Genomic DNA, 10,880 nt, shown 5'->3' with positions numbered 1-10,880 from the left:
TATGTAATATTGGAAAACCTAATGATCATACCCAAGTTTTGAAGTGAAGAAACTAATGTCAGATAAACTAGTTGCGAACCATTCAAAGCTACTACCCCCGTTGTTGTGACCATTTAAGCACTTGTTTTTGCCATTTAATGAGTTGTGTATCATAATTCTTGATAATTTTAGCTAAAATAGAATCATGTTTTATGATTAGATTTAAAAAAAAAAATGAATACTTACTGTTAGATGGTACAAAATTTGGAGTTCCATTACGTAATTTGGTGTGGATGACCCTAAACATGCTGAAAGTTATCTTAACTTCACAATTTACAATGGGGGTATTTCTATAAATGACATCATTACCAACATCCTCCATTAATTGATGATGGTTCATCGGGAAGGGAAGAATAAACCCGTGTATTTCTCCATAATTTTTTTTGAACGTTGGACGATTAACATTGGATAAGGTAATAAGCATCTTTGTGAGATCAAAGTTAAAGTCTGACTTGATGTATTCATCGTGAACTTGATTTTATAGATGAATATCCATACTCTTGATATGAGATGAGGATAATGAGTGGTGTGTAATTCTAGACAGGGGACTAAAGGCACATTTATATCGACAAATCGGACAAGCCATCTGTTTCTCATCCAATAAGTATTTTCCAAATTCCTGGGCCTTCATTTTCAGAAGTCCAGATAGAAGGCGGCGTTATTTTAGGCATTTTATTCAGTTCTCTATCGACTATCAGCATCTAATATTATATTAATAAAGAATAATAATGACTGGAATGATAACGTTCTTGATAGAAGAAGATGCATATTATTTAATGAATGATGCCATAAGTATTTCTTCCCTTCTCCTCGCATATTTTCCTATTCTAAGCAAAATTATCAACTTTAATTATAGCTATGGTTGTGAGAATCGTGTTTTGCGAAAGCGCGCCCGCAAATACAACATCAACTATATGGTTCCTCTGTTTTCTTTCAGACATACACAAACCTTTCTTCATATATCATACTTGATGGCCGATGGGTAATTTCGAACATACTTATAAGATATCTCAATTATGATTTTTTCAACATTACAACTTTTCTGAAAATTTACTACATATAGAAGCTTTCCTTTACCAAAATTTAGCTTTACTTGGTACTATTTAATCAAAATCATATTATCAAGAAAATCTCTTAATGTTAGTTATAATTTATTGTATGATACAAATAGTATTAAATATTAATTGTCAAAATATAAAACTTTGGTTACGAATATCAATATACAAGGTGGATATAACAAATCGTAAATAGCATGTGTGTAAATTAGATGCAAACTATAATCATTTTTGCATGACGCTGTAGATGTTCATTCCTTACATGGGGGCATAAAACCATTCAGATAAATTTGAACTGAATAAATTACCCATCGATGCATTGGATTGCCATGGAAATTACTTCAAAAATATAATATTGGTGCAATTGTATCTGTCGCTGGATAAAGAGTTCAAAGTAAATATTGATTCCAATCCAATTAAGAGCATCGTTTAGAATATATCTTTAGCTTAAATTATTTATTTATTCACACATGAAGGAAGAGGGATTGTTGTACATTATTAATATATAACTTCCCTATAAATAACTTTATAAATATATATTATATTCTGTAAATTTATGCAAGACAAAATATTTTGTTGGTTAGAGAATATCAAACCCATCATCACAGGAAGTGTATTCATAACTTCTTAGTGACCACTGACCATAAAGGATGAATAGATAACTTTGGCACGAAATCTAACGAATAGAAATGAGGCAATAAAGTAACAAGTTATTTAAAAAATAATGTTAATATTTACGTGTTGACAATTAAATGATAAATTAAAGGAGAAATTGGGATGATCCAGAACATTCAAAGGGACGCTACACGACACAAATAACTCTGCTATGTCCAAATTGAATGATGAACCATTTAATTCTCCTTCATTTCCTTGAACCTTGTGTTTCTTGAAGACCTTTAAGTTGTTGATGTGATAGAAGGTTTTGGAGGGGTGGATTACTTGCCATAAAGAACGAGATGGGTACGAGAAACCGCAAAAACGGCAAGATATACTTTTATTTTCCAAATCATAATTCCACACACCGTTGTTAGAAACCCATGAAAAAAGGTCTTCGGCATAATGATGATGCATGTGAGAGAGCGGTAAGGGGAAGTTGCGTTGCTGATGATTTGTACAATACTGAGGAAAAGTTGTTTAGAAGATGCAAGGATACCAACGTGTTTTATTCCTTTTTTTATATAATCTCTTTCAACGAATTAAATTCGTTCTTTTTCAACGATTCCAACAACCCTAATCATAGCTCTGGACAAAATGATAGATCAGCGAGAAAATACGATATCTAGTGGATTGTATTTAAGACTATCTTAAATGTCGTTACCTTATTGGTATCACCCAACCTTTAATACAAAAAGGAACAGAAAAAAGCATAAAATAAGTTGGTTGTTTGCCAAATTCTTTCCAACTTTAGAATCACTATTCTGTATTTGTGAAAAAGTGTTCATAGCTTAACAAGACCTAATCATAAATTAATCAATCAACGCTCAGAATACTGAAGTGTAAAAAAGAATTAGAAACATTGACAGTTGACGATAAAGTGCACTGTATATTTTTGTCTTAGTAGGGTAACGCCGAATATATAGAACAAAACAGTTTCTTTGAGGAGGTTGTTGTTGTTGACGTAGACAATACCCGGCATTGCCCTTAGTAATTAGGCTTTGACGAATAAAAAACACTTTTTTTTATTAATATAGAAGAGAACTCTCCCAAAAAGCATCAGCTACTCCCTGTTTTTAAGACCAAATTCACACGTAGTTACTCAATTCTTAGATGCTCTCCAAATAATGTAATACAGAGGAGAAGATGCCTCTTAGAGATGGAATTTGGGAGAGCACTAGTAGAAAGCGAGAGGGATACTTTTGGAATTACTAAATTAAGATCCTTGTTAACTTCAACTGCCTGTTACAGGGAGGGGACGGGGAATAAATTACTTTCGATCCTCAAGTCTACTCTGATTAAAACAATAATCAATCTGCAGGAGGCATTAATCAAACAGATTTTCGTTAGGAGTCTTCCAGATGCCAAAAAGGAGTGGACTCTCAGTGCAGTTAGCGGATGTGACCTTAGACAAATTTATAAGAATAATAAAGTTCTATTCAACCATGACGGAGACCTCCAGTATGTTACATAAGATCAAGGACGACCAGGAGCCCATACATCGTGGAACCTTAAAAAGAAAAGAATGAGGGCCTTGTATTGTGAGACCCCACATAAGTGTCCCAAACTCCCAGTTCAAAAAACTAATATGGTGTCGGGCAACCGTTCCGACGTTAAATCTCTATTATTCTCCCAGCATGCTCATCCTTGTAATGGAATCAAATTTCTTATTGATACGGGATCAGAGCGGTATATACTTCCAACATCATTTGCTCCAGCTCCTGAAAAAGTAGTATTCCCTAAACTCATTGCGGTCAATGGCGCTCCAGTAGCAACGTGTGGAGTGAGAAATCTCTGTGTTAGCCTTAACCCTGTAGGAAAGGTTCAATGGGAGTTTATTGTTGCAAATGTAGGTTATGGTATCATCGGAGTGGATTTTCTGAGTCATTTTAAACTCTGTGTAAATTTGGAGCTACGCTCGTTAGGGAGGAATGCGTCACTATCATCTTGAATGAGTCGTAATATTGTCAAGGAAATAGTTTCTCACTTCCGTACTCCTCAGTCAGATGATGAATTTTGCCAACGACCCTGTCATGGAGTCAACCATCACTTATGAGATATGTTCTACTGGAGCTTCTTGCTTCAGCTGTACGCGTCGTCTTACCCCTGACGAGGAATAAACATTTAGAAAGGAAATATCGGAACTACTCTCGGCAGGAATCTTCCAGAGATCAAAGTCCGATTGGACGTACGTCACCTATCCATCTCGTTAAGAAGAAGGATGGCTCCGGGTGTATGGTGGGGATTACAGACCATTGAATATTCTGACACTCCCGAATTTCTGGCACCAAGGTAAGTGAAATTTATAGACTGCCACTTCCCTGAGAATCAAAGAACCTTTCTAATATCCCAAAATACATCCCGGCCCTCATATTTACTGGTGAAGTACTGGGCCACAAGGCAGTATAAATTCCTCCGCCGTCGCGTTTGTAAGCAACAAGGAACCATTCTTAAATGCTATAATACAACCAGGCCTAGAGGTTGTGTAGGTGAACTGCTCTTGTTCTGGATCTACGTCCACATAAAATGGTCATATATAGTCTACGAGAGAATGTCTATAAATGTTTTATAAGGTTTATCTGTGTATTTGATATTTTTTATAAGATAAAATATCATTTATAATAACGGGGTCCTAAAAGACCCATAGGACAATCTTTATACTAAAGTTATTTAAGCAAAAATTTAATTATACAAAAAAATAATTAAGGATTATCTTTAATATTAAGGTTTATATAGGAAAATTAAGGATATTTCAAGTCTCAAAAATAGGAAAAAGAGGTGAATTTGACCCGTAAGACGACACGACAATTAAATATAATGGCAGTACACATGGTTACATATGGATATTATTAGTGTAATACTAGTGAAAACTTGATGAAGTAGATTCAAGAATGCAAATTGTCACTCTCTAATATTACAAAGGCCTTACGAAATTTCTTTTATGCAAAAATGTTTCATAATGAGATGCATTCAAGTCATTTATTTGTATGTGTATTTAAGCGCTAGGAGTGATTATGAAACGCAAGTCTTGCGTCAGAGAAGGGGATTAACAATTATAATACTCGTTATTTTGTTAAAATATACAGGGTGCGGTTTTACAATTAAGAATTTTCGAGACCAGGACATTGACCTTTTTATTTCTTACATTAGTAGATATATTTACAAATCCATTTATATACAAACGTAGGCACCCTCCATGAACCTAATCATTCAATCCAACCACTCTCAGTCTCAACCACGGTCTCCAAGATGGCGCGGAACCTACTGCAGCCTTGATCAGGTGATCTTTATTCATATTGTTCACACCCTCACCAATGGAGGCTCTCAGAGAAGCCAAATTGTTGTGAGCACCCTTGTTGGACTCCCTCTTCAGGACGCCCCACACGAAATAGTCCAAAGGATTGCAGTCCGGGGAGCTATGGGGGCACATTTCCTTAGACCAGAACATCTCCAAATTGTCCGAAAGCGAATTTTGTATGCAGATTGATCTGCCTTCTTCCTTGCTGGTGTTCCCATCCCTCCAGAATCCTTCAACTCCTTTACGACTTTGTACACGGGGGCAGAGGACAACTTGAGAAAGTCGATGTGCGCCTCATGGAGGGCGACAATGATCGCTGCAACCCGGTCGTACTTGGAGAACATTTTCAACGCTTTCTGAACATAACGTACACAGAATTGTCTTGTGAATCTAATAAACTGGTTTTTAAAGCTGTGCGACTAAGGGTTCCAAAGAAAAATCGGTTTAAAAAAATTCTTAATTCTAAAACCGCAGCCTGTATGTAGAGATATGACGGATCTTGGACCAGGATCCGAAGCATTGGGTATGGCATAAGTAGACTTGTACTATTGGAGACCCGAACCGGCTTGAATTTTAACAGATCTTAAAACGCATATACTAGTATTTCTTAATACTTATTCTTAGTCTATTATCAGCTATCGCAGTTTCTTCTTTCCCCTTTCTACTTAGTTCATTGTTTGGATACGAATTAATTCTTTTTAAACTCTGAGCAGTTATTAGTTATTATTCAATAATAATTCCATAGTTGAAAGAATTGGCCAAATACCAATGGATTTTGGGCCTTTTTTGTTTCTATTTAGAATAGAGTTTGCGAACTACAATAAAGACTTTTGCAATGTTATTATAACAATAATAACTAATAATTGGGATCTAATAGTTGTGAGGAAAATTGTGTATATTTCCGGTTTGTTAAAAAGCAGAAACCGAATATCAACATGGTAACCCTGACAATTTAAAGAATGTTTTGAATGAGAGCAGATTAGCTGTCACAATGTTTCATTAGATCAGCTACAATCAACCATGACAAGGATATTTATGTCTATAAATCGAACTGACCCGGAGCTGTGAAAATGTGGATCCGTCCTATCATTAAATATATATACATTAGACTCTCCAGTTTTCGAGTTAATACCTTTCCCTCTACACAAAAGTAACTCTCTGCCAAGAACAACAACAACAAAAACTGACTTTAGTAAAGTGGAAGGTATCTCAAGTCATCCTCATGGTATGTATAAGCCATTTTTATAATTTGAAGTACTTTGAGCGCTTTTTTGAAATGTGAATTATTCAACCAAAATGTTTCATCTATCATTTGACAAAATTGCATTAGAATGGCATTAACCACCCTTGCGATATTTAAACATTTTAGTTATTACTGATAACTAATAAAGGATAAGTATTAAAAGCTAACAAGATTCAATTCATAATATGACTAAGCTCCTGACAACAGCTGCCTCATAATCCATTACTTCCAGTGCCATCAACTAAAACTTCGTCACTCTTTATAGTCTTTATGTCCAAGTCCCACAAGAACACAACAAATCCTCAACGATAGTTTCCATCTTAGATAAGTACACACAAATGTTAAATACGGTGTAGTATATCATTATATGGAGAATAAATGGAAGTTCACTCCTCCGGTATTAAATAATAATAGCAAACCGAACAATAAAAAATGTTCGGTTTGCCAACTCCAAAAAAGCCGGGCAAACAAAAAAAAGTTTGCGATTGGATCACTGAACATCAGGATACTGATCTCCTAATAAATAGAAGGAAGAATGTACCATATAAAACTCTCAGGCCTTGTCCATACGGAAACATTTTTTAAGGAAACCCCAAAATACTATTCTGTTGTGGCCTTACCTCCACACGAGGCCGACGTTCCGTTGAACCCTAAAACAATATTTTCGAAAACAGCTTATCGAGTGGAAGAGTCCTACACCACCGTTTTTCCGTTATGGATCTTATAAAATTTGTAATCGAAGGAATTAAGGGATATATGGTAGCCGGACATCATGGGGACATGTAATCAGTCCACTCAGGGACTTTATCAGGAGAATATGGAGGTAGTTTTAGTAACAAGTGTTTGCTAAGTGTCGAACAACCTAAATATTTGGCAGATTATTGTTATAACTATGACGATAATGTGAATTAAAATGCTTTTAAGTAAGGCTTTTCCAGTATTCCTTGAACTAAATGTATAGAAATAGATGTCAAAACTTCCCTAAATGTATGATTATTTGCTAATTTGAGCTCATTTCTTTACTGATCCTAAAGGTTGATTGATAAAATTGGTAGTTCGAACCGAAACTTTTTCTAAAAAGAAAGAATTAGGCTAATCTAGCTGCAGGAAGAAAGAAAGAGAAAAGAAGCAGAAAGGAAGAAGACTGCTCTGTATGAAGAATGAGAAAATAATCAAAGCTATATATATATATGCTAATAGCAATCTGGATCATGCTAATATTACCAAGAGTTCGAACTAGCTGAGGTATTTCTATAATCTCCAGTCTCCATATCATCCATTTTTGAACTATATGGAGGCAGCTAATATATAGATACAAAACTGTCCCCATATGATCCACTGTCCCCATAAAGTCCGGGAACCGAGATATATATAGAAATGGGATTTTTGTAAAAAAAACCAAACAAACTACAATTTATCGATTAGAAAGGGGAACGGTTGGATTATGTGCTCCCCCATCGTGTTAATTTTGCAACTGGTTCGTTTTTTGGGAATTGGTAGTCTGAAGAATGAATTTTCTTTTCCTTAGATTCCTTTTTAGATTCAATTATATTCAAAACCTGATTGAAAATTCGTGTGTCCACATAAAAGACGGAGAATAACCTTGAGGATTGCTTGTGGAGTTATGAAAATAAGTTCTTGTTGGACTCAGAGTGGAATTGATGATCGATATCGGAGTAATTCTCACCAATATTCTTGTTTATTTCTTTCGACCCCTCCTCCCTTGCCATAGTTGATCTCCTCTAAAACATTCTTCAAATTTTCAGGTTACTATTTTGATTTTCAGTTTTTTTTACATGGTTGTCCAGGTAAATCCGGACCACATTTTCTTACCTATTGAACAATAAAGAAAGGATTTAACTGAATTTTTTCAATTCTAGAGTGAGACGTTAAGCGTTAGCTTTGAGTTAGTCGCACAACTTTTAATTGAAAACAGGTATTTATGATAGATGAGATCCGAAGGATCACCATCATCGAATCGGACACAGCCCAGTGAACATCAAGAAGAAGCTCGGGTATCCAAAGGGCACAGTCTTCGGCCAGCAACATGAACCTTGGAGTAATTGTGAACATCGGTAGTGTCATGCCCCCATCTTCTTTGAGCCAAAAAGAAGGCGGGTGCCGAGAGGTACTGAGAAACCCAGCCTTACCAAGTGATACATTGGATGAAAGCTGAGACCAACGGTGTTAAGTTTGGGACCCCAGATCTGGGCCCCTAACTCTCCCGATATGAAACCCATGGATTATTTCATTTAGGGGGATTTTGAGAAGAAGATCTTTGCCAATTAACACAACAGCATCATCGACTCCTTGAAGGCCTACATCATCAAGTACTGGGACAAAGTCCCCCAGTGGACGTGGTCAGGGTCTGCAAATACTTTAAGCCTCATATGGAAACAAAGAATGAGTTTTTTGTTATGTATTATTAGAACTTGTAAATAAAATTTCAAACCTCTAATCGCTTCCTTTATTGATGAAGGTGCAGTTGAAGGTGGTCTGGATTTACTTGAACGACCCTGTAATATGCCCATTATACGCACAGTTTTCATTAGTATGCTTTACTATCAATTATCATTAAAGAAGGGATGTTTGTAAAGAAAAAACAAAGCGATTATAAAGGGGAAAAAGTTAATGCATGTGCTCATTATTTTTTTTCGATTATTTATTTAGTCGATGGTGTGTTAACTTCTCCCTCTGAAGTAAGCATTATTAGCAAAGATTTGAGGAATGTTTCGGAAGAGAGAAAGAATAATGCTCATGACGTTTCATTAGATCAGCTGCGACAAGGGAGGAAGGAGAAAAGGATATGAACAAGGACATTTGCTAGAATTACTCCGATATCAATCCCCAATTCTACTTTGAGTCCAACAAGGACTTACAATTATACCTCCGCAACAAACCCTCAGGATTACTCTCTGTCTTTTATGAGGTCACACGAATGTTTAATCAGGTTTTGAATATAAATGAATCTATTTATGAAAGGATGTTCACTACTACTCAGGAATTAAATAATAATGACCACTGATAAGGAAAATAAAATTCCTTCGTTATACTACTAATTACAAATCTACGGGGCAGCTAAAAAAATCGTGTATGGGTTGGGTTTCTTTTAATTTTACATACCCGCATGAGATATACTCTGTTGAACGCATCACTGTCAATTATCATACGCTTTACTTCGAAATTTTTCCCTTCCCTTTCGAGAGTCGAGGTTGCGAGTGAATAAACAAACTCAAGCCTGCTGACAATACAACACACCCCAGAAATAGTTTTTAATAAAAAAATGTTTTATTTATTATATATATACTTTTTAAAAATACTTTTTTTAAAAATAAACGAGGATGACAATGTTTATTCGTTTGACGTCACAAATATATATTTTATGGAAATATATTTTTTTGTTTTATTATTTTTAGTTAATTATATATATTTTTTTTACAATAAAATTACCCGGGGACTCCCTTATTCATTATTACTTGCTTGTGTGTTTAAAAAAAATAAATCTTAAATGCATTCTACCAACCATCTATATATAAATGACTCCCCGGCATAAGGACACCATAAAATTTAGTGATGATAGATACATAAGTAAGGATGGGAAGGGTTTAAAATGATTTTGTTTAATTTTCCATAAATTGCCAAAAAAAAAAAAAAAAATTTATTGAATTTAATAGAAAACAACTATTTATATCATATAATATGTCGTGTACACCTTGGGATTTCTGTACAAGTTGAAAATTAAAAAATGTGATGAACATGGATTTATAATGATGAATTTAAAGTATAATTTGTCATAAGGACAATCCAGTAACTGAATATCCCTTGAATATTATATATATTTGTCTATTTTGATGAAAACTACTATTAAATAAGTACTGTGTGTCTATAATACATTATAACAACGATACTTGCAAATATATATTAAATAATCGTGTTGAATGTCAGTCTGGAAGTACTAGATACAAGTCGGAAATCTTGTAATTACGTAGACTCGTAACATTTTTATTAGTAGTATAAATAACTGATGTTATGATCTTCAAATAACATATTATTTCAAGACGTAAGAATCACAGTCTCAATACTAATTATTTCGTAGTTTTAACAGATCAAAATAGAATGAATAGTCATCAACTAATAAGCTAGTAAAGTTGCAAAATAATAAGGCATTTACAGACAAAGAAATTGCAAAGTGTACAATTTACAACATGCATATAAATCGCAACTTGTATACGACATATTCATTTGTTTAAAAAAACCCAGTTCTAATAAGTTAATTGATTATGTAGGTATATTAAATACATAGGAACAACCACCCCACAATGATGAAAGCTAGCAACGCCCCTGCATAAGAATATATAAAGAGGCCTTCGGGTAAGATATATAATTTTTTTTGAGAGGGAGATATTATAGGAAAAAAATATAAATTAAGGATCTCATTGAGATGAAAAAAACATTTCGATGGATCAATCCAAAGTATTGAATTTATTATATATTTTTGTATGAAATCAAATCAAAGAAAGGCCAGAAATCAGATGAAAAAAAATACACGACTACTAAGTTTTATAATAATGTTAATTAATGAAATAATAAA

The 10,880-nt window shown here is 34.4% G+C and overlaps 1 long non-coding RNA gene across 1 annotated transcript; it reads right to left on the bottom strand.

Annotated features, from left to right (window-relative positions):
• Nucleotides 1-1,535: 1,535 nt before the first annotated feature.
• LOC139905082 (uncharacterized) lies at nt 1,536-2,363 on the bottom strand. Its single transcript, XR_011779560.1, has 2 exons — nt 1,833-2,363; nt 1,536-1,770 (listed from the first exon to the last, which is right to left on the bottom strand). It is a non-coding gene; the product is annotated as an uncharacterized lncRNA (long non-coding RNA).
• Nucleotides 2,364-10,880: the final 8,517 nt, after the last annotated feature.

The sequence above is a fragment of the Lepeophtheirus salmonis genome, chromosome 4 (assembly GCF_016086655.4).
Source record: "Lepeophtheirus salmonis chromosome 4, UVic_Lsal_1.4, whole genome shotgun sequence".
Lineage (NCBI taxonomy): Eukaryota > Metazoa > Arthropoda > Copepoda > Siphonostomatoida > Caligidae > Lepeophtheirus > Lepeophtheirus salmonis.
The sequence above is the reverse complement of the archived record's forward strand: the minus strand, read 5'-3'. Positions and strand labels throughout refer to the sequence as shown.